Source organism: Trachypithecus francoisi, unplaced genomic scaffold, assembly GCF_009764315.1.
Source record: "Trachypithecus francoisi isolate TF-2019V2 unplaced genomic scaffold, Tfra_2.0 Lachesis_group16, whole genome shotgun sequence".
Classification (NCBI taxonomy): domain Eukaryota; kingdom Metazoa; phylum Chordata; class Mammalia; order Primates; family Cercopithecidae; genus Trachypithecus; species Trachypithecus francoisi.
Window position 1 is genome coordinate 18143086 of NW_022681461.1, and position 25794 is coordinate 18168879.

At 37.9% G+C, this 25794-nt stretch overlaps 1 long non-coding RNA gene across 1 annotated transcript in view; it reads left to right on the forward strand.

Annotated features, from left to right (window-relative positions):
• LOC117099309 overlaps positions 1 to 25794 on the forward strand; it is a 46484-nt gene that overhangs the window by 14899 nt on the left and 5791 nt on the right. Inside the window, exons 3-4 of the long non-coding RNA XR_004443757.1 lie at positions 8585 to 8702; positions 18509 to 18651. This is a non-coding gene — a long non-coding RNA (uncharacterized LOC117099309). The remainder of the gene's footprint in view (positions 1 to 8584; positions 8703 to 18508; positions 18652 to 25794) is intronic.

The following is a 25794-nucleotide window of genomic DNA, read 5'->3' on the forward strand; positions in this document are numbered from 1 at the left end:
TTCCTTTAGCCTTAGTTTTTTACCTGTGTGTAAAATAGCACCTACAACAATAGTACCTACGTCCTAGGTACTTTAGCACATACAGTAAGCATTCAATAAGTGATAGCTGTCATCAGCATCATCACCACCACCAACACTATCATCAATAATTTATACTTCTAGAAAAAAATCATTTTTTGAGAAATTTAGAAGTCAAGAAAGTCTCCATGAGGGCATAGGATGATTTATTAATTATATCTATGACATATAAAATCTGCTACAAGAAAATGTGATCAGGAGAGTTTTTTTTAACTTTAAGTAAAATAAGAACTTTACTTAGGTTCTGGGATACATGTGCAGAACATGCAGGTTTGTTACATAGGTATACATGTGCATGTATACATAGGTATACATGGTGGTTTGCTACACCTATCAACCCATCACGCATTAGGTATTTGTCCTAATGCTCTCCCTCCCCTTGGCCCCCATCCCCCAACAGGTCCCCGTGCATGATGTTCTCCTCCCTGTGTCCATGTGTTCTCATTGTTCAACTCCCACTTATGAGTGAGAACATGCAGTGTTTGGTTTTCTGTTCCTGTGTTAGTTTGCTGAGAATGATGGCTTCCAGCTTCATCCATGTCCTTGCAAAGGACATGAACTCATCTCTTTTTCTGGCTGCATAGTATTCCATGGTATATATGTGCCATATTTTCTTTATCCAGTCTATCATAGGTGGGCATTTGGGTTGGTTCCAAGTCTTTGCTATTGTAAATAGTGCTGCAGTAAACATACATGTGCATGTGTCTTTATAGTAGAATGATTTAGAATCCTTTGGGTATATATCCAGTAATGGGATTGCTGGTATTTCTGGTTCTAGATCCTTGAGGAATTGCCATACTATCTTCTACAATGATTGAGCTAATTTCCACTCCTACCAACAGTGTAAAAGCATTCCTATTTCCCCACAGCTTTGCCAGCATCTATTGTTTCCTGACTTTTTAATAATCTCCATTCTAACTGGTATGAGATGGAATTTCATTGTGGTTTTGATTTGCATTTCTCTAATGACCAGTGATGATAAGCTTTTTTTCACATGTTTGTCGGCCATATAAATGTCTTCTTTTGAAAAGTATCTGTTCATATCCTTCGCCTGCTTTTTGATGGGGTTGTTTGTTTTTTTCTTGTAAATTTGTTTAAGCTCCTTGTAGATTCTGGATATTAGACTTTTGTCAGATGGGTGGATTGCAAAAATTTTCTTCCATTCTGCAGGAGAGATTTTTAAACACAGGTCTGATAAAATTTTTCTTGTTTTAAGATCCATTAGCTCTTGTTAATGCAAAGGAATGTGCAGGATGTCTTGGAACATTTTATTTCAGTCAAGCAAACACAGCATGGGCACTCTTGCACAAAAGGAGAAATAAATATGTTTATGCAATGCTCCAGGTTTTCAGAAGTGCCTTTAGTCACATTTTTCTTCATTAGCATTAGCCTGAAGCCCTTAGCATGAGCCCTGTGTGAACCCATGTGTAAATGCACAGATCCCCTTCCTGCACAGAACCCCTTGTTCTGCTTATTGTCCACATGTCTCTCCAAAGCCACATGCCTCTTTTCTCTATCTCTGCCCCTGGGGGGCTGACTGGCAGCAACCAGCTACTTTGTTCTTTGGCTTCCTTGGGATTTATGATTAGAATGCATCAGTACTGTGAGGTTGGGGTATCTACTCCTTAGGCTCATGCTGTCGGCATGCTGTCCGTTGGTTGCTTCCCTTCCTAAGGTAGCCTTTCCATTAAGGAATGCAACCCAGCTTCCATTGACTGCTCCATCCTTTTCCCTTTGATCCCAAGAGTGACAATAACTCCCTGTTTGTGAGCCCTGCACTGCCCCCATTCCCGGAATTGCCCAATTCCTTACTGATTTCCCTAAATCCTTGCCCACACATTTGTAAAGAGTCTATTAAACTCCCCTCAGCAGTTTACTTTGGGTGTGCTGTTTTCTGCTGGGTTTCTTATCTATTCCCTACATATAGCTTGGTCTTATACACTACAGACAGAACATTGACAGAAAATTCTGATAGATAAACATTTCTTCCACTCCAACACATTAAAAAACACCAATGAAACAAAAAAGGTATTTTTCTAAGTCCTACTGCCATAATTAGTAACTGTTTTTCTACTTATTTTGCACCGATAGCAGAAACGCAGTATTAACATAAATCTATGTGAAAGGGAAATTTACTCATGATTTTATGACCCCACACACTAAAGTTCTTTTATTTTATTTTTTTTGTTGTTGTATACTTATAGGAAAGATACATTTTCTTTTATTTTTTATTTAATGTTTTTTATTATTCCATTGAGTGCATATAGTGTACCTTTGACATTTTTCTTCTCATGTATCATGAAGGTTGTACATTATTTTTATTTAGGGATTATTATGAAATTTTATATAGAGCCAAATATGTTTCTTTGGAAACAGGTTCAAAGAATTCATTATTGGATTCAGATCTCATAATTGGAAACAAATTCACACATATCATACTGTTTAATTCGTGCATGCCAAACTGTCTCTCTTTTTACTACTGTTGGAAGTAACTTCGTTGATATTATGTTTTTATGCTCCTGGAAGTGGATTTCCTTATAACCTTTCTACCTGATCTCACGCGCCTTTAGATTTTGTTGAAACAATTCTACTACAGAATTATAAGTGTAAAGTGGGGAAAATGATTTCTGAAACATAGGCCAAAAAAGGTCAACTGTGAACTGAGAAAAAACAAAAGAAAAAAAGCATTTTTTGGTGAGAATAAGTTTTAGTAATTTTTAGTGTAGAGCACTATATTAGTCTGTTTTCACGCTGCTAATAAAGACATACTTGAGCCTGGGTGATTTATAAAGAGAAAGAGGTTTAATGGACTCACAGTTTCACATGGCTGGGGAGGCCTCACAATCATGTGAGACAAAAGAGCAGAAGACATGTCTTACATGGCAGCAAGCAAGAGAGTGTGTACAGGGGAACTGCCCTGTATAAAACCATCAGCTCTTGTGAGATTTATTGGCTACCATGAGAACAGCAGGGGGGAAAAACCCACCCCCATGATTCCATTACTTCCCACTGGGTCCTTCCTATGACACGTGGGGATTATGGGAGCTACAATTCAAGATGAGATTTGGGTGGGGACACAGCCAAACCATATCAAGCACATAGGTAAAAATATGGCCAGGTTAATTCCCTCTGCTCGGTTGACTCACAAGCTATTTGTGTCTTTGTGGAAGACCCTGTCTCTGTGCAAACTTCTAAGTTGGGAAGAGGCTTCACAATGGTGCAGAATCCCAAACTGATTCTCATACATTTTTCTACTAAGTAAACATATTCCTGAATTTATCAGGAATAAACAAATTTTCTACTAAGTAAACATATTCTGAATTTCTGAGAAATTCTGAAATCACCCCCAAGTTGTCTAAAATGAAGCAACAAATTGGGACCACATTTCTTTAAATATATAATTAAAACTTATTTGTGGCTGGATGTGGTAGCTCATACTTGTAAACTCAGCACTTTGGAAAGCTGAGGTGGAAGGATCACTTGTCCTCAGGAGTTCAAGACAAGCTTGGGTAGTGAGACCGCATCTCTACAAACAATTTAAGATATTAGCCAGGAATGGTGATGTGTGCCTATAGTTTCAGTTACTTGGGAGGCTGAGGTGGGAAGATTGTTTGAGCCCAAGAGTTGAAGCCTGAAGTGAGTTATGATTGTTCCACTGCACTCCAGCCTCAGCAATAGAGACCCCATTTCTAAAAAAATAAAGCAAAACCAAACTTACTTGTAATAACGTATTCTTATCTATTAGTTTGCTACATGTCTTAAACCAATAATCACAAATGTAACTATTGTTTTTTAGATCCTATATTGTCTAGAGTATTGCTACTCAAGGAATGGTCTGTAGACCAGCAGCGTTGACATCATCTGAGAACTCTATAGAAATGCAGAATATCAGGCCCTACACAGATTTCTAAATCAAAATATGCATTTTAACTAGATTCCCAGGTGATCTGTTTGCATATTAAAATTTAAGAAGCACTGAGTGTACTCATATTTGTCTAATAAATGTGTTTCCTACTTATTTTCAGACGTTTGGATCATAGATACATAAAAGGGATGTTAGAAATGATCTAATGCTGCATTTCCCCCTGTGTATTCCATGGACAATCATTGCATAGAATGTCAGTAGGGGTTATGCTGAAAAAGTGCAGGAAATGCTACTGCTTAAATAATGCAAACAGTTTTCTTATTACTGGTTTCACAGAATCTTTAATAAGCTAATGTGCACTGTGACTCTCCAGGGAAGAGGGATGAGATATAAAACAGTGAATGTATTGCAAAACATGTGAACATAGGACATTATTTTCACCAGATATTTTACAGGACTAGTGTACCTATCTTAGTCTGTTTGGGCTGCTACAACACAACGCCTTAGACTGGGTCACTTATAAGTCATAGAAATTTATTTCTCACAGTTCTGGAGGTTGGAAAGTCCAAGAACAAGGCACCAGCAGATTTGGTGTGTTGTGAGGGACCTCTGCTTCCAAGAGGCAACTTGTTGCTGTGTCCTCACATGGCAGAAGGATGGAAGGACAAAAGGACAAAAAGGGTCAAACAGGCTCCCTTAAGCCCTTTTATAAGGGCACTAATTTCATTCATGAGAATGTAACCCTTGTGACTTAATTACCTTCTGAATTCCTCACCTTTTAATACTATTGCACTGGAGATTAAGTTTCAGTGTATGAGTTTTGAAGGCACACACACATTTAAACCACAGCAGTACACTTTGATACATTTTGAAAAATATTCAGTTAATATGAATATCCCATTTAACAGACTCATATTTTTAAATTTCATCTTATTATTTGACAAATATAAGGTAATCTACTCTAACTTCTTGTTGATTTTTAATAGGAATGTGACTGCTGCTGTACTGGTTATAAAAATAGACCCAGACTAATGTGTTGTTCATATGAGTCCAGGGGTTTTCTAGGGTGAGAAAGTAAGTGGGTGTCATGTACTGTGAATGTCTGGGATCTTATCCTACTTGCAAGCCTACTACAAATTAGCCCATAATAGTTTCATGGAAGTTGGCAGAAGACATGAAATTCTTGGGTCAGAGACAAATGACTTTATTACTCATGCCATAGCAAGCAACATAAGCTTCATGTTTATGTCAGTTCCCCCACGTCTCCCAAGTCCCACAGAAGCAATATGGATTGTCCCTGGTGAGTGTTGCTCATGGAGAGAGATTATGCCAAAGCTAAGGATCCTGGAGCTTAGAGAACCCACAACTTTTTAAATGAGCTGCAAGCATAACTGCCTTTTGCCCCATAGGGAGATACCATCTTTATTATATGATACAGTAAACAAATCTGTCCTTTGCTTCCAAGGGAGATCCTATCTATCTTTCAAGGTTGTTCACTATACAAACGTTCTTGAAAAGACAGCCCAGAACAAAGGGATTCAATGCTTTTTTTTAATAGCCTTGGTTCAAGAATTGCAGGGATTGAGCACTTTTGCTCATAGGGTGTGCAAAAAAAATAGCAATAACAACAACAAAACAAAACACCTGAGAGACCCATGGAGAATTGTATCCCAAATTTTCTGGGGGTGAGAAAGGGAGTAGGTGTTCTGCTGCATGAAGTTATTCAGTAATTCAGACTGATAGTGAGTCTACCATGTTCAAGACACGGCTTCTAAAGTCACTCTGGCTATATGTGTTGAGGTGGGAGTGGAGTTCATCATTCCTGACAACTGGAAGGGCAAGAGTTTGGCAGTGCATACATGTGAGGGTTTATGAGCCAGGTTTGGAAGTGGTGCATACCACTTGCTAACACTCTATTCCCTAGAACATGGCCACATGGCCACACCTCATTGCACAGGAGCAGGGGAAATGTAGCTTAGCTCTGTGCACAGGAGGAAGGGGAGAACAGGTTTTGAAGGCCACTCTACAGTCTCTACAACATTACCAATTTTGGTGACTTAGCTATTAGTTTCTCTGTTTTCATCTTAGGTAAAAAAGTGTAAACATATATATAAATGCCTTGGAGTGGGGCTTTATATCTCACAGTGTCACAGAATTTGGGGACTAGAAGGGCCCTTAGAATCATTAGTTACAACTATCTTTCCCTCCTTACACCTCCAGTCATTTTAGAGGGGAAGAAGAAACTGAAACTCAGAGAAGTTAAATGGCATAGCTTCATAGCTGACTAAACACAGATGGTCAGCTGAGTTGAGATTTTCACATCTCTGTTCCACTATATTTTGACCTAGATCAAACTTGCAAGGTCACAGGACCATTTTGTATTTTAAATTATCATTCCCCAACTACCTGTTTTTTATTTTTGGATTATTTTTTTTTTTCCAAAATAGGATCTAATTTTGTCACCTAGGCTGGAGTGCAGTGGCACAAACATGGTTCACTGCAGTCTTGACCTCCCGGGCTCAAGCAATTCTCTTGCCTCAGCCCCCCAAGTAGCCGGGACTACAGGCGTGTACCACCATACCCAGCTAATTTTTTTTTTTAATTTTTTTTTATTTTTGTAGAGACAGGGTTTCACCATGTTGCCCAGGTAGTCTCAAACTCCTGGGCTCAAGTGATCCATGCACCAGGGCTTCCCACAGTGCTGAGATTACAAGCGTAAGCCACTGCTCTCGGCCTATGTTTGAAATTTTGATTGTTGAGATTTCTTAAATCTTCAAAAATCTATGTATATTGTTTGTTCATTTAGGATTTATTGAACCCTACTATGGCAGACATTATTCTAGTTGCGAGGAATACAGCTGGGGATGGGCAGGGCAAAGGTCCCTGTTCTTATGGAGCTAGCACTGAGGTGAGATTCCAGAATATTTAGAATAGGATTAACTTTCCAACATGAGAGACATAATGGCTAGTTTATGATATAAATAGTTACACATGGATTCCAAAAACTTATACTTATTGTCAACTTAAGTCAGATAGCATAGACCTTAACAGCTCTTAAGTTTCTTTACTGTTAGTTTATAGCAAGATTCCCTTTGTGTTTAATATAACTAACCTTTCAAAATAAGTCCTATACATTACTTCTATAACAAATGAGTTATTATTATTTTGTTGTTGACTTTAGGTTAACGGGTTTTATTATGTTAAAGACAGCTTTATTTCAAGTCTCAAAACAGATTGGAAAATTTTTAACAGAAATCTCATTCACATGTTTTGATTTATCAAAGCATTTTATGTTTACTTAAAAAAATTCTTTCTGTTCCCTAGAGAAGCCCGTAATGTACTCAGTACAAATTGAACATCAGAAATATAATGTAGTCAAATGACAGAATAAAATTCAAGAGAAACTGCTGAAGCTTTGCTCTTTGAAAGAAAAATCTGTGTTTCTGTGTTAGGTTGTGTGTATATATTATGGAAATATCTGAAAGATACACAGCACCCATGCACAAAAATATTGTTTATGAAGAAGTATATATAATGCAGTTTATTGGAAAAGATTTCAATTTAAAGTAATAGTGCATGAAATAAGCATAGTGTGGCATGTTGCAAAGTGGTCTGAATCGCAAGTCCCAAGAATCAGGATCTAATCTTGATGGTGCTTAAAAAATTACACAATATAAATATTTGCATAGCATTTTATAGCATGAAAAGCTTTTTTTTTTTTTTTTTTTCATTTAACAATAGCTAGCATTTACTGAGCACTTACCATGTACCAGACATGGTGATGTTATTAATTCCTACAACGCTTCTATGAGGTAAGTGTCTACTCCCTCTTCAACACTCCACTCCCCAACCCCACCCTCCCTGATCGCCCCCCGGAGGAAATCAGGACTCCCCCTCATCCCAAACAGGGATACTGAACAGTGCTACTGTCTGCCACCCGTAGCAGTGGTTCCCTCCTTCCAGGACTCAGTTCTGGTGTAGAGTGCTGACTAGCTGGTGGATAGTGAAGGCCATCTAGGTACACAGACATATTATTAATTATTATTATTATTTATATTAAAACTTTTTTTTTTTTTTGAGATGGAGTCTCACTCTGTCACCCAGGCTGGAGTGCAGTGATGCAAGCTCGGCTCACCACAACCTCCACCTCCCGCGTTCAAGCAATTCTCCTGCCTCAGCCTCCCAAGTAGCTATGATTACAGGCACGTGTCGCCAAGCCTGGCTAATTTTTTGTATTTTTAGTAGAGACGGGGTTTCACCACATTAGCCAGGATGGTCCCGATCTCCTGACCTTGTGATCTGCCTGCCTCGGCCTCCCAAAGTGCTGGGATTACAAGTGTGAGCCACCACACCTGGCCTAAAACATTTTTTTTAATGAAGGAATCTTGCTATGTTGCCCAGTCTGATCTGGAACTCCTGGGCTCAAGCAATCCTCCTACCTCAGCCTCCCCAGTAGCTGGGACTACACAGACGCACCATCATGTCTTGCTCTTTTTTAAAATTTCAGTGTCTCATCAGGGTCAACAGGAGAATTAAACAGGCCCAGAGTTCCCCCAAAGTTCTCAGGCATTCATGCTTAGGTTACATATTTTACAGACCTCCCCAAATCCCCTTTTTATTATCTCTTTTGACTTCACCCAGGTGCAAGCCCAGAGGCAGTCTATACCCCGACTCAACTGACTGGTCCTTAGTGCTGCCTGCTTCCGTGCCCAACTTAGAACTACACATCTGCTGCCTCCTAGTAACATGTCATTATAAGGTAGGGAGTGGGTTTCAGTTCTTGGTCACATTAGTATTATTATTAATAGAGACACAGAATCTCACTCTGTTGCCGGTGCTAGACTGCTTTGGCAAGATCACGGCTCACTGTAGCCTCAACCTCCTGGCCCAAGTGTTCCTCCTGCCTCAGCCCTCCAAGTAGGTGGGACTGCAGGTGCGCCACCACGCCTGGATAATTTTGTTTTTTTTTGAGACAAGGTTTCATCCTGTTTCCCAGGCTGGTCTTGAACTCCTGGGCTCAAGTGATCTGCCTGCCTCAGCCTCCCAAAGTGCTGGGATTTGAGCCACCGCCTTGGTCACATTATTGACAGCAGTGCAACCTTTCCTGGGAGGTAACCCCAATTCTATTTTGTTTATATTTTTTGTTTGCTCACAAGTGCGTGCAAACTGTTTTTATTTTCTTGGTCTAAATTGTGCAAAGATTGAAGTATTTACCTCCCATTATATCCTCACTTTCCTTTTTTTCTCCCATCTATAATGTTTACTGGATGCTAGCCTGATAATCTTCACTTCTGTCAACTTACTTCTCGATTACCGTTGAACCTCTTTTTCTGTCATGTTTTCCCCTTTAGTAAGTGCGATCATACTACATTGATTCTAAGATGCATGTTTTTCACATTTTAATGTCTCTGAAATCAGCCTGCATTTCACAGTGGTTGACATCTTACAATAAATTCTAGCACTTATAAAAGTTGTTAGTAGAACATAAAATAATTGTGCATTTCAAGCAGCCCAGGGCTACTTAGATTTGATGGAATAAAGCTAATGCAATCATAAAGTCTGCGGTTTAGAGACGCCAGTTGACTTACCCAAGCTCATGCACTGGGACAAGGTAAAACTGAACAGGACTCATCCTCAAGCAGGCTGACTTCAGAGCCCTTGCTCTGTGCTCTGCACTATAGTGGGGGAAAGCGACGTTCGGAGAGGCAGGGGCACTTTGCTGCCATGTGACAGCATCAGAATTTGAATCCAGAGCCCTTTCTCACTACTATATTTGTTTCTGTGACCTCAAGGATACAGGAATTTGGCCTAGAAAATCTCTAAGGTTTCTAATTTGAAATAAAGCCAGTTGTATTTTTTAAATTCATCAATATTTTAAAAATACATTTTCTAGTGCAGAAAATGTACACAGCACAATTTAAATTAAAAATTTAAACTTAAAAAATAAATTAAATGTAAATAAAAAATTTAAGAAGTAGCAAAGGAAAATAAGGAAAAGTAATTTTTCCAACTCGTGCCCCAGCCACTCACTCCTACTCCCTAGAGGTAAACACTGCTACAACTCTTTTGCGCACATTCTAGAGGCATTCTATGCATATAAAGCAAATATGTACATATGGCATTTTAAAGTTATCAACCATACGTTCATACCGGTATCTCTAAGCTCAATCAGTCCCGTAACATGTCTCATTCTAGTTTTCTCCCACTCCAAATTTGTGCTCCCATCTTCAAAATTCTCCTCAATGTATTTTCTTACTTGATCAATTCCCATGTGCATAAACAATCTCTTGGGTCATTGTCCCTCTCTTTTTGGGATGTTCCTGGCATCTTGCTTGGCTCTGGCACCCCATGCTAACCTGCTGCCCCCTCTGCCCCTTCCCATGTGAATGCCCTTCCCATCCACACCGGGCTCAGACACAGAGTTGGCAGATAAAAGATAGACATCCAATTAAATTTGAATTTCAAATAAGTATGTCTCAAATAATGCATGGGATATACTTGTATTAAAAATTATTCACTGTTTATTTGAAATTCAAATTTTAACAGGACTTCCTGTATTTTTATTTGCTAAATCTGGCAACCTTAAATGCTGGGCCACCCATCACCACCATACCTTAGTGCAGAACCCTCTTCATCTCACTGGAGTTTTAACATGTGAAACTGAGTAGTCCTCCTTCCCACTGTGTCTTGCTCCGTCCTGCCTAATAGCTTTTGGGCTGAAGTGTTAGGGAAGGGATTGAAAGGACAGGAAAAGGGAGAAGGAGAATGTGGGAAGGGTGAGAAGGAAAGAGGGAAGGAGACAAGAAGAAAAGTGAGAGGAAGAGGAAGAATGCATTACATTTTTAAAATCTAGATTTATGAAAGTGCAGTTTTTTACTTATCTAAACTATATACAGTGTAATGATTTTAAAAACCCCACAGAGCCATCATGACACTGTTCTGAAGCCAGGGCTTTCCCTGGCCCTATAAAAGTAGCAATTAACTTCAAATTTGGACTACAGCTCTAGATCTGACTCAAACCCTCTTCATGGAGGTCCTCAATTTAGTTGAGTTACTTTTTTAACTTTAAGATATTTGTTTCCTTATACTTGGTGTCTTAATTGTTTGTTATTATTTATTCCCTAACAACACTGGCTAGGAACATTCTGAGATTTGGGCAATTAGTTTTTCTGTAGATCCCCTTGATAAATTCTTGGTGGACAGCCTCCTCTGTCTGAATAGCTAGTATCAATATCCACAAAGGCCCTTTATGCAATTTGTCAGCTCTGTAAGTGTCAATTTTGTAGAGTGGGTGTCTTTAGTGGCCTCCACTTACATTTGAAAAAATTTTAACGAATGCCTTTACTTCTGAATTCTTTCCTGAAAATATGTGGCAAAACAATCTTGAAAATAACATTTTGTTCTTTAAGAGTTGGGCTATTGTTCCCTGTCTTTCAGGAACTGGTTTACAAAACTTATATCCAGGGAAGCACAGTGAAACCTTAAAGTGTAGGAAAAAACCCAGAGGAATCAGTGTGTCAAACTGCAAACTAGACTTATTTGAAGTCACCATAACAATGACAAAATTAATATATTAATAGCAACCCTAAGGCTGATAAGTTATTTTAGTAAAATGTCTAAAATTTTGAAGGATTGCTTTTCCATGGTGGAAAAATGATTATATATACCTTAGGGAGGAAAAGGTCTGTTAATTGCCTCCATTTGAACATTATCAATATTAAGACATACATTAAATTAGAAAAAGTTTTAAATTAATTAACTTCAGCCTGGTAAATTCTCAAACTTTTATGTCCTTTGAAGGCAAAGATTATGGTTGTATTCCTTGAAATTATACAGAGCTCTCTATAGTAGTGAATCTAAAAATAATTGTTGAATCAATGAATGAAACATTATTAAATCAGATCAATCAACCTAAAAATAATGTTCACAAACACGTCATGTTTTGTTCTGCACTACGTATTTTGGAACATTGTTTCCATTTAAAATTGGTTAAAATAATTCTTACTTCTAGATATTTATTTTTCAAATAAAGTAGCAATTGTGCAAAATAGCGTAATTCCAGAAATAGTCATTGCAGCATAGCTTGCAATAGTGTAAGACTGAAAGCAATCTAAAGTCCATCAATAGAGAACCAGTTATTTCTGTATGATGGAATACTATGCAACCATTACAAAAAATTGGCATCCCAATATATCTGATTGGTTTATATGGCTAAGGTAATTTTATTCCTCTTGGCCTGTGATTGATCTAAGAGTGGGCATGTGACTCAGCTCTTGCCAGTGAAGTGTAATGGGAGGGCTAGCAGGGAGAGCTTTCTTTCCTGAACAATCATGCAAACTTGCTTGAGGAGGGGGCCTCTTAATCACCTCTCTCCATCCATGTAGATAATGCCTAAAGGTACAATAGGCTTTTACAATTGCAAGCAAGAAGATAAAAGCCAACTTTCAAGAATGGTAGCATGAGAAAACAAGATCCAGGTCCCTGATTCATCCCTGAACTGCTGACTCAATGCCAGCAACCACCGACTTTGGGGATTCTATTGTAAGAGAAGAATAAAATGCCTATTTGTTTGAATCTCTGTAAGTCAGGCTTTCTGTTATCTGCACCTTGATTAAAGAACTCCGTTCCACAGTCTCAATCTCTACTGAGAAAAGATCATTGCTAGTATTATATCCTTCATTGCAAAATAGGAACTGCAGAATTTAAGGAAATAGGTAAGGAATCTCTTTTAAAAGACAACTAAGTAAATGAAAGTATAAAGCAGTATCTACATGTTACTTTCGTATTTACAAGTGATTAAATAATATATTCATATTTTCTTGTATCTGCATAAACACCTTAAAGGACACACACACACACACACACACACACACACACACACAACTAAATAACGAAGGAGCAGGGCAGAGGGAAACAGGATGAATTGGGAATGAAATTCCCTAATTGTGTGGGAATTAGGAATAAAAAGTAAACAGGAAATAGAGAAGTAAACTCATTCCAAAAAAACTGAAATTTGTGCTTACAGAAAACACTTTTTTGATAAAACTACATTTTAATGCTATTTACTGACTCAGTGATTTTGGTCAAATCACCTAAATTCTCAGGGTCTAATTTTCTTACCTATGGGATGAGAAGTCATCAGTTTTCTAACTAGACCTTTTTCATTTCGAAAGCTATACAACTCTATGATGTATCACTCAATTATGTCATCCTATACGTTAAATAGTTACATTTAATAACTTGACTTGAATAATTCAAGTTAAATAATTCCAATTTGAAGTTCTTATCTGGACAACCTTATAGTGAGTTGTTGGTGGAGTATTTGGAGACAGCCTGGGAATGGATCACATTAAACATTTCTGACTGTTTCCATTACGAAATGTTAAAACTTAATACTTCAGCCTTCATACTTCAACCCTTGTCTGCCATTTCTTATTTCTTTACTCTGCTTGACTTTTTATTTTCTCCATAGCACTTGTATCTTCTAACACCCCCAATAATTAACCTATTAATTATGCATTATGTAAGTGATCTCTCTCACCACACTACAGACTTCATGAGGGTGGGGAATCTTTGCTTTGTGCGTATCAGGTACTTGGCACAGAGTAAACGCTCAACAAATATTTGCTGAATGAGTGAATGAATGAAGTCATGGTAGCACACCAGATCCGTTTGAACGTCTAAACAAGCTTTTACCACCGTGTGGGAAGAGCAATCTGAAAGATAGCAAATCATCAGTTTTCACATTTGGATGGTTGAATGGTTTGTTAGGAAAACACACAGAATCAGTTTGCTTTTCCCTGGCTCATCTTTTATAACAGAAACTTATGAAGTAAAAGTAGGCATTTTAAGGACTCAATACAAGAAAGCAAATCTAGATATTTATTAAAAATAGAGTAGCCTGTTATTAAATTAGTGTTAACCCAAGCATGCTTGGGTGCCTAGACTCTGTAGACCTGAGAATAGGCCACCTTAAGGCTTTACTTCTAGGTCTCAGAACTGAAGAGCTCTCACCCTTAAACAGAGAAACTCAGTCCTTCTGTTTTTTGGGGTCTCAGTTCAGGTTTCCAAGAAAGGTGTCCTAGTTTGAAATGCATACTCCAGCTTTGCTGCTCCCCTGCCTGCCTCGGCTGCAGTTCTTTCTCAGCTTGTCCTTCTTGATGGCTGAGTGCTGGACTGCTCCAATGCCCGCTGGCTCTTGATGTCCCCTCTGGCTGCCCAGGCAGTTGTGCTGACCTTCTCTACCTTGAACGTGATTGACGTGACTGCTTTCCCCACCGTGATCCGGGTAGTATCTTCTCCCTCTTACATCCCCTATTCAGTGGCAATGAGACGGGGAGAAGGCCACTCAGCAGAGTTGCTGGAATCTTCGGTTGTTTTTCTTTCAGATTTGCAATTTAGTTTTCATCTTTCCAGAGCAGAGAAACACTTTCTCTAGGTTAGTGTGGATTCTAGTAGGGTCTGTATCATGAACCACTGCTCTTGCTCCCTTCAAGCAGTTACTGAGGCTGCCCTCACTTATGAATTTCTCTCTTTTCTAACACACAGGCTTCTTGGTTGCCATCTATAATGTTGCTTCCATAGTCCCCCTATATATGTCAGGCGTATATGTCTGTATATCTGAAGTATAACAGTGGACAGGATTAAAATTATTTTCCATGCAACTTCTATGTTCTGTGAACATTCAGGGAATATAGTTGATGTGTGCTGGTAGAGGGGCCAGGAAGGAGAAGGGCAACTCCCAATTCAACACGTTACTGCGAGGGAGACATATTGACCCGGGTTTGGAGCTTGGTTCTACCTTTTATTCATTCTGTGACCTTTGGCAATTTACCTGATCTCTCTGGAACTAACTATTTTTCACTTCCAAAATGTGCATAATGATAATACTTACCTCATGGAGTTATTTAATGATTAAGTATGCTAAGGGTATGTGGGGCACTTAAAACAGGACCTAAATAGGCTCTCAAATGTTGGTACATATAATCCTTAACATTGTCATTCTAATTCCCTCTTCCTTCTTCTTTATAATCATCCTCACAATCAGCACCATCACTACCACTACTATCGACATCATCATCTCATCATCACCATTTTTAATCTAGCTGGGACGTCTGTAACACTAGATTTCTACCAAAACTCAATTTTTTCATCATCACAATATAGCAAACACAGCATTTAGTTTCTTTTGGGGGAGAAGTTTATAACTTTTATGTTATTTACTATTAGGTGTCAACTTGACTGGGTTGAGGGATGCCTAGATGGCTGATGAAGTATTGTTTCTGAGTGTGTCTGTGAGGGTGTTGCCAGAGGAGACCGACATGGAGCCCATGGACCGGGAGAAGAAGACCCACCCTAAACGTTGAGTGCACACCATCCAGTTGGCTGCCATCGTGGCGCCAACAAAGCAGGCTGAAGAAGGGGATAAGCAGCTTGCTGTGTCTTCTCTGTCTAGCTCTTTCTTCCCATGGCCTGCAGGAGGCTTGCTTCCTCTCTTGCCCTTAGACATCAGACTCCAAGTTTTTCAGCCTTTGGACTTTGGGACTTGGACCAGTGGCCACCTGGGGGCTCTCAGTTCTTCAGCCACAGACTAAGCATTGCACTGTTGGCTTCCCTGGTTTTGAGGCTTTTGGATGTAGACTGAGCCAGTCTACTAGCTTCTCTGTTTCCCTAGCTTGCAGATGGCCTGTCGTGGGACTTTACCTTATAATAGTTTGAGTCAATTCTCTCTACTAAACTCCCCTTTACATATATATATCCTATTGGTTCTGTCCCTCTAGAGAACCCTGACTAATATACTTCCTAAAACTCAGTTGTTAATTGATTTAAAATTTTAAAACTTAAAAGAGTGTAACACAGAGAATTGCTTATTATAGCTTATCACTCACATACTGAGACCAAGATTTTCTTTCTAAAAGATATCCTAACTAGAAGATAGTCTTAAACTTTAATCATGAAAGATAATATCTAGAATTAAAGAAAATCACACAGAAAACATGAAATGTATTGTATTATAAAACTCCTATCCTGGAAAGAAACACCTCTAGTAATACCCGTCTTCCCTGCCTACCATCCAAGGCCCCATGTTTTACGTCCAAACACTAGGGGGAGAAAAAGTTAATTTTCAGGCACAATTCCTCAAATTAAAATACTAGGTATTGTGTATGAATTTTAAAAATCTCTCTATTTTTCCACATGGGAGAGATATGATATGTGGTTATATTGAGAACATTTATAAAACTTTAGATAGAATATTTGGCAGGTGGCCTCACTGAGAAATATTAGAAAAGGTACAATCTGCCAAAATAATTCTCTGAGAACCTGGAAATCAATAAATTGAAATAGAGAAAAGTGGACATAAAATTGGAACCCAAATTTTGAGATTTATCTTCTGGGAAACAGAACTGGGTGAAATGGACAAGTATTTTTCCTTGTTATATTTTGATAGTTTAATATAACCTTGAATTATTGTTTGTAGACTCTGGGCCATTGCTGCTTGTATTTGTGTGTGTATGTGTACACACACATATTTGTTGTTTTAAAAAAGAGGGCTTCCTGCTATTTTATTGAGGGGTACTGAAAATTAAGCTTTTTTCTTTTTTTATTTTGAAATGATTTTAAATTTATAGAAAAGATGCAGAAACAACACAAAGATCTTTCAATCTTGATAGTACTCCTCAATCAAGTTCCCAAATATTCTTTTAGTGCATTTATTTTACCATTCTCTCTGTCTGTCTTTCTCTCTATACACACAAACAACACACAATATACATAATATGTGCATATTACTATATACTTTTCTGAAGCATTGGAGAGTAAGTTTCAGACATGGTATCTTATTACTTTCAATGTGTATTTCCTAAAAACAAGGACACTCTCCTATGTAATCACAATTAAATCTTTACAATTAGGAAATTGACAATGATAACATATTACCATCCAATCCATAGACCCTATTCAAATTTTGCCAATTATCATAATAACATTCTTTATGAAGTCCAGGATCCAATCCAAGATCACATGTGGCATTTAGTTGTCATGTTTCTTCAGTTTTCTTCAATATGGAACAGTTCCTCAGTCTTTGTCCTTTTTTTTTTTTTTTTTTTTTAAGGGAGTCTCCCTCTGTTGCCCAGGTGGAGTGTGGTGGCGCTATCTCGGCTCACTGCAAGCTCCACCTCCTGGGTTCACACCATTCTCCTGCCACAGTCTCCCGAGTAGCTGGGACTACAGGCGCCCCCACCACGCCCAGTTAATTTTTTTTGTATTTTTAATAGAGACGGGATTTCACCATGTTAGCCAGGATGGTCTCGATCTCCTGACCTTGTGATCCACCCACCTCGGCCTCCCAAAGTGTTGGGATTACAGGCGTGAGCCACCACGCCCAGCACCTCAGTCTTTCCTTGTCTTCATTACCTTGGTATTCTTAGAGAATATAAGACAATTATTTTACAGAATGTTCCAGAATTTAGTTTCATCTCATGTTTTCTTTGTGATTTATACATTGTATGAGGAAGTACCGTGTATTGATGTTGTGTTCTTAGTACATGATTTCTGCAGGTACATGATGTTCATTGTCTCATTCTTGGTGCTATTTAAGTCTTACCACTTTGTTTAGATGGTATTTTCTGGGTTTAGAATATTTAATATGTGTTTTGTACATATTAAGTAATGAATAATTAAATAATTTGTGGGGAATAGTTTGAGACTATAAATATCTTCTTCCTCATTGAGCTTTCACCCACTAGTTTTACCATCCTTTGATGACCTTTGCCTACATAAATTATTTCTATAATGGGTGGTAAATGGTGATTTTGTATAATCTATCATTCCCTTTACATGTATGTTATTCTGCTATAAGGTAGAGCTATCTGTCCATCTATCTACCCATCCATCTATCCATCCATTCATCCATCCATATATCATTTATCTTATCTATCTGCCTACCATGTATACCAGTATTGGCTCAGAATCTTCTTTTACTCAATGAGTTACACTCCAATATTATCATTATAATACTTGATGATCAAGTTGTCCCAGGCTTTGTTAGTAAAAGCCCTTTCAAGCTGGCTTTTTTGTCCTTTTGACTTGTCCTCACAATTCTTTGAACATGCTTTTACTTTCTGGCACAAGATATTCCAGGCTTATTTTGTTGTTTCCCTGCTCTAGTCCTCGATTCAGTCACTTACCAAGGACCTTTGGTTTTTCCTTAGTAGCGAATGCTACTACTTTGAAATCAACACCTGAGTACCCTGGATATTTATTTCTATCAGGGTGTCATTGCATCTAGGCCCTCTTTGCAGATACAGCTAGAAAAGATGTGCCTGTATACACACACCCACTCATGCACACCTACAGCTCTGTCTATTTCTGTTTATGTATATTTAAAAACCATGTTTCTACACTGACACTTCCAATTCCAATTCAGTACTGCAGGTTTGATTGCAGCATTCATCTTTCTATATTTGTAATTTCTTCTCCAAAGGTGAGAAACCTGCTTGCCATTATTGTCGATTTATTCATTTATTTGTTCAACACCCCTAAGTAGTCAATACTGTGATTTCACAGGCTTCGTCATCAGCCCTAACCCTGCCAACCACTCCTGCCCCACTGAATGTGCCAATGGATTGCTCAGCTCCAACTAAGGAAAAGAAGAAGGAAGTTGGATACTTTGTACCCTCTATAATGTCCATTAGCAACACAACCTAGAGGTAGGATGGAGAAAGAAAATGCTAAAATGCTAATGAAAAATGTTCAGATGTATCACATATTAAGCATACATGATCCCAAATATTTTGCCTGATTTATGCTACGTATGCTATTTTCCATGTTGTATAGGCTCTGGTACTAGTGTTCATTTATAGAAATCTCCATCAGCTGTACAAATGGTAATTTAAATACATTTAACTATGTGCTAATAATCTCATAATCCAATTTATCATGTATTATTGACAGATGAAGTTATTTGGGGCAAAAGCTATGATTTTATTGTTGTAAGTTATTGTGAATGCTGGGCAGTGTAGGGCATGGCACTAGCTACCACCTCCCAGAAATGTGTAAGGACTATTGAAGGTTCCTTGCTCTTTTTTCTTCTTCAGTATAAGCAAAGTTATTTATATCATAAAGTTGAAAGTTGGAATTCCACCCTTGCCTATTCTTTTTCCTCAGAAAGATGTCTTTCTTTCTAAGCGTATGATACACTTAAGGATAGGAGGTGTCTCCTTTGGACATCTGTGTGCCAAACATGCATTGTAAATTACTTTTCTTCCCCTTAGTAACCAGGGGTGAAGTTCTCAACAGTATTTGCTGAGGATGGTAAAAGATTTAAGAAGAAAACATATTTTTACATCTTTCCCTTTTCCTTCTCTTTTTTTTTTTTTTTTTTTTTTAGAGGGAGTCTTGCTTTATCACCCAGGCTGGAGTGCAGTGGCGCGATCTCGGCTCACTGCAAACTCTGCCTCCTGGTTTCATGCCATTCGTCTGCCTCAGCCTCATGAGTAGCTGGGACTACAGGCACCTGCCGCCATGCCTGGCTAATTTTTTTTGTATTTTTAGTAGAGATGGGGTTTCACCGTGTTAGCCAGGATGATCTCGATCTCCTGACCTCGTGATCTGCTCGCCTTGGCCTCCCAAAGTGTTGGCATTACAAGCTTGAGCCACCACACTGGGTTTCCATTTCCTCATTTTAGAGTAATACTATCAGGGAAATGAAGATGAAACATAGTAACTTTGGTGAATAATTAAGATCATACACACAAGCATATCCATGAAGTAAAATATTTTCTGCAGACCTCCCCTCACCTTTCCAAATCATAGTCATAAAATACTGAAAATCTTAAGAATGTTAAAGTGATATGATGACCTTGAAGTAAATGGCCACTTTATGGAAGATATTACATAATTCTGTTGACAAAATTCGTGTTTATATGTTCATAGCCTTTGATGACCGAATAATTACATTGAAGTAGTTTCATCTTACAGTGCAGTATTGTTTTTTAAACTATTATTAACAACCTATTTCAAGGAAATATATGAATGAGTCCACATCCTCACATTCATTGAATACTGTTTTTCTTTTTTGTAGTTAAATCTTTTCAAACAAACTGAGTCCTCAGAACAGGAATGACAATTATCGTGAGTTTGTTATTCTAATGCTTGACTTTTCTTTTTTTTTTTTTTAAGTTCAGAAAATCCATTGACTTTCTGAATTGAAAAGCTTAGCTCTGGAAAATGTATCATTGAACTTAAATAAATTTGTGTAAATAATTATAAACATAATGGTAAAGTTTGGCCATTGTCTATTTTAATACCTACAAACCATTATTTTTTGGTTCAATACTCAGGCAGGTAGGGGAATGCCTATTGTAGAACTTTGCTAACAGAGAGTCTTTCTGGAATAGATTACTAAGTATCCAAGAAGCACTTGGACAACTTTAAACAAAAGTGGCTCCAGATTACAGATGGATTACTTGATGGCATCTATACTCCAATGGGTCAGTCTAGAAATGTTCTATTAGTCAATTAAAAAGGAGACTTTGGATTCAGCAAGGCATTATTACAGATTGATAGAAGTTGATTAGATAGGAATATCATCAATAGCTTTTACTTAAAAAGATCATATTTTATTTTGCTTTATTTTTTTAAAAAAAATAATTTATTTATTTATTTTGAGACTGGGTCTCACTGTGTCACCCAGGCTGGAGTGCACTGGGGTGATGACAGCTCACTGAAGCCTTGGCTTCCCAGGCTAAAGCAATCCTCCTATCTCAGCCTCCAGAGTAGCTGGGACCACAGACATGTGCCATCATGCCCAACTCATTTTTGTATTTTTGATAGAGACAGGGTTTCACCATGTTGCCCAAGCTGGTCTCAAACTCCTGAGCTCAAGTGATCCACGCACCTCAGCCTCCCAAAGTGCTGGGATTACAAGCATGAGGCACCATGCCTGGCCTTTATTTTGCTTTCTTTACTTACAACAATAATCTAATATGTTACCGTATGTACTATAGTGTACAGCACTTTCATACATATTACTTCATATAAATTTGCATGAGCATATTTACAATAGGAAAAGTAGGCTAGAACCTTCAACAAGTTACATTCAAATAGAAGGATTCACAAAGTAATCTGATAATTTCTGCTTGCAAAGTCTGGTGGAAAAAATGTTTCTTAGGGTACAGGACATCAAGACTATAAGAATATCCACAATAATCTTCCAATTTAATGTATTCTGCTATTTTTCAATCTTTTCATTTTTTAGTGGGCTTTTTTTGTTGTTCTTGACTTCTTGGTAGTGAGGAGGGCGCTAGTTTCATTTCAGATAAAATGTAAAATATATATAATTTTACAAGATAAAATGGATACTTTTTCTTTGGAATTACAGAAGAATGAACTTAAGTGTTAAAAAATAAATGTTGAAGAAACTTTTCCTTCATAATGATCTCTTATCGTTGGGAGTCTTATTACTTCTAGTTTTACTGATGAGAGTAAAAATTAGGCAAAAATATGACTGAGGTGCTGCACTTACAATGCCCAGAGAGCAGGCCAAGGTATGGAGCGATTGAATATTTTATGGCGTTAGGTTCAGGATTGATCATCTTGGACAGTGCCTGAGCAGTCCTGGTGCAGAATAATTGGGTAGAGAGACCTGCAGGCAACATTTCAAGGAAAAGATTCCAGAAGTTTAAATTGAAGAGTTGGTTCTATTTTTATTTCACTTACAAATGCCTGATTTCCTATCCCCTGTGCTATAAACAAGAGGCTGCAAAGTTTTCCAATTAAAATGGAAAACACTCAATCTGGGTCTATGGGGCACCAGAACCTTCCTTCTCATGGAGCCCTGCCGCTGCTCACTCACATACTCAGAATGTTTTGTCCATAACCTGCTACCCATTGGGATTTTTGGAACACTGGAGATGTTTGACTGAATGTTTTAGTTTTCAGACAGATGTTTTCAATTTATGTCCAAACTTGGAAGGTTAGCAGGGATCATTTTTTTGTATATCATCTTAGGTATCTTTCAGTTTGTCTAGTGATAATATTCTTTTTACCTGTCCTTAATTTTACTAGCAAAACCAGTAGTTCCCAGAATTTTAAATCTCAGAACCTCTTTATATTCCTAAAATTGTTTGAGAACTCAAAAGAACTTTGGTTTATGGGGCTTTATCTATCCATTTTTACCATACTGAAAATTAAAACTTGGAAATTTTTAAGGTATTTGTTAAATTATTGTAAAATAGCAATAATAAACCCATGACATGTTAACATAAATAACACTTTTTTTTTTTTTTCAGATGGAGTATCTCTCTTGTTGCCCAGGCTGGAATGCAATGGTGCGATCTTGGCTCACTGCAACCTCCACCTCCTGGGTTCAAGAGATTCTCTGGCCTCAGCCTCCCAAGTAGCTGGGATTATAGGCGCACGCCACCACACCCAGCTAATTTTGTGTTTTTAATAGAGACGGGGTTTCTCCATGTTGGTCAGTCTGGTCTCGAACTCTTGATCTCAGGGGATCCACCCGCCTCAGCCTTCCAAAGTGCTGGGATTACAGGAGTAAGCTACCATGCCCGGCCAAAAAACACGTTTTTATCAACATAACTCTATTGTCTAAAACAAAAACATTGAGTGAGGAAATGACACCGTTATACATATTTTTGCAAATCTCATTAATGTTTGGTTTAATAAAGGACACTTTCTTCATTCAATCTAATGTGACATCTCACATGCCATGTAGCTTCTGGAAATCACCATACCTTCATAAGATAATGAGCGTAAAAGAGGCAAGATACTATCATGATCTTAGTATTAGAGTTTTGACCTCACGGCTCCTCTGAAAGAGTTTTGGAACCCCTACTGGTATCTGGACAATACTTTGAGAACTGCTGAGATAAACCAAGCTGAATAAAATTATGATCTGGTTAAGTACCCTGGTTCAGAACTATGTAAAGGTTAAGAGTTTTGACTGGCTCCTTAACAGTAACCACCTAATATGGTTTTGATCTGTGTCCCCATCAAATCTTATGGTGATTTGTACTTCCATTGTTGGAGGTGGGGCCTGGTGGAGGGTGATTGGATCATGGGGGTGGATTTCTCAGGAATGGTTTAGCACCATCCCCCTTGGTGCTGTCATCACAATAGTGAGTGAGTTCTCATGAGACCTGGTCCCTTACACACGCGTGGCACCTCCCTTGCCCCTCTCTTGCTTCTGGCTCCTGCTGTGTAAGATGACTGCTCCCTCTTTGCCTTCTGCCTTGATTGGAAGCTTCCTGGTACCCCCCACTCCAAAAGCAGAAGCTGCTATGCATCCTGCATAACCTGAAGAACGTGAGCCAATTAAACCTCTTTTCATATAAATTACACAGCCTCAGGTTCTTCTTTATAGCAATGAGAGAATGGCCTAATATACCACCTCAGTGAGGCTACTTTGAAAGTTCTCTCTGAAGTAAGCATTCCCCATTCTCTATGTTCTGAAACTTAATGCTGTGTTTTTTCCCTTTTTGGAACATATTTCAAGTTATAATTTTAAAATTCACACCTTTGTTTTTCTTATTATGTTAACTCGATTCTCTCCCTCCCCAGACAGACTATAAAATTGGGTGTTTCTGCCTCATCCATTGACTATATGTAGCATTCTGCCTAGCAAAAGCTATACACAATGTCAAAAATATACAAAAAAAAATCAACTTATAGTTGAATTACTGAACATTTTAACCTTGAATTCAGAAAGCATAAAGATGTCAGTTACCCATATTCAGTAGTTATTTGCTGACTTAATTAATGAATAAATTAGTGATATTATTGCTTTTCTCACTTATCTTTGTGTTCTCTTTTTTTTTTTTTTTTTAGAGTCTTGCTCTGTCGCCCAGGTTTGAGTTCAGTGGCACAATCTCAGCTCACTGCAACCTCTGCCTCCCGAGTTCAAGCAATTCTCCTGCCTCAGCCTCCCGAGTAGCTGGGATTACAGGCGCCCACCACCACACCTGGCTAATTTTTTTATTTTTAGTAGATACGGGGTTTCACCATGTTGGCCAGGCTGGTCTACAACACTTGACCTCAGGTGATCTGCCCGCCTCAGCCTCCCAAAGTGCTGGGATCACAGGCATGAGCCACTGAGCCCGGCCTGTTCCTCAGTTCTTACATTGAGATGACAATGAACATAGGAGACTTATAGTAAATACATTTTCATTAATTCATTCATTTCAAACGAACATTGTTTTAGAGTGCCTCTTATATACTGGTCAAGTCTGTAGGATAAAAAGATTAGTCAGACATAGTAGTCATCCTCTGTGATATCTCTGTATATAATAAGGCACACTAAAAAAGAAAAGACCTAGATAGAAAAAGTAGGTCCTGGCAGGAGAAAAGTAGGTCCTGTCTCTAAAGTGAGTGAAAGCTTGATATATTCAAGGAACTATAAGTAAGTCAGTACATACGAACCATATAGATTGCAAGAGGACCTGGCTCTGTAGTGCAATGGATACTGCACTGGACTTGTAGATTACCAGAGGGAGCTAGGAAGCAGAGCAAGATATGAAGCTAGAGAGATTTGTAGATCCCAGGACCCACAGGTCTTGGGTTCTGTATTAAAGAGTTTGGCATGTATCCTGAAGGGAAACCATTGTTCCGTGGATTCGTTGTACCTATCTACAAGAGAAAGCTGTGGGCTCAGAGACATGTCCACCAAGCTCTGAGCCAGTGCCTCTATTCTACCACTTGCTATGAAGATCCAGGGCCCAGGAGAACTCATAAAACTCAAAACTCTTAGCTAAATTTCCTCATGGATGTCTAAGCTTTATTATTGTATAAGAGACACAGCACTGAATATCAGTATCCTGGTTGAAAGAGGTTATTGGCCCCTTTACAAAACATCTGCAGAAAGCCACTTGATGCCACTAATTCAGAAGCAGGTATTTTGCCAACTTTTTTTTGCCAACATACATTTTGGCAATGATTTTGCCAACATATATTTCTTAGTAACATAGAGGCAAAATGTCTAAACCAAAGCTTTGCTAATTAAATCCAGAGGCACGTATAAAGAATAATGGAAAGCACGTTAGCTTTGTCCAGGAATGCAAGATTGGTTTAACATTGGAAAAGTCAATGGATGTAATTCATTTCATTTATAAAATAAAGAAGAAAAAACATGATTATATCCATAGGTTACTAATAATATTTGATAAAAGATAACACTTATTCATAACACAATTCTTAGTAAACTAGAAATAGAAAGAAATTTTCTCCATCTAATAATGGATATCTTCAAAAATATACAAAAAATCCTTAAGGTTGAATTGTTGAAAGTTTTTATCCTGAATTTGGAAAGGCATAAGGATATCAGTTACCATGACTTTTACTCAACATTTTACTGGAGATTCTAGTCAGCAAGAAAAATAAAAGGTATAAATATTGAAAGGAGAGGGAAAAACCGTATTATTTGCAGATGATGAGACTGTGTACATTGAAAATCTGGAAACTCTATGTATAAACACAGAGCAATATCAAATAAATTATTATACTTTTATGTATTAGCAACAAATTATCATGTACAAAAACTGAAAAATACACAGGTATAGTAGTATAAAAAATAAAATACCCAGGGATAAATTTAACAAAGTATGTGCAAAATTTCTGCACAGAAAACTAAAAAAAGATTAATGAGATAAAATACCTAAGAGTCATACCATTTTTAAGAATTAGGAGACTATTGTTTAAGATGTCACTTCTCTCTACATTTATCTACAGGTTCAATAAAATGACAATAAAAATTTCAGATTTGCCAAGAATAGCAAAGATAATCTTGAAGAAGAGAAAGAATGTTGGAGATTTTATGTAAGCATTTATTGAGACTATATTAA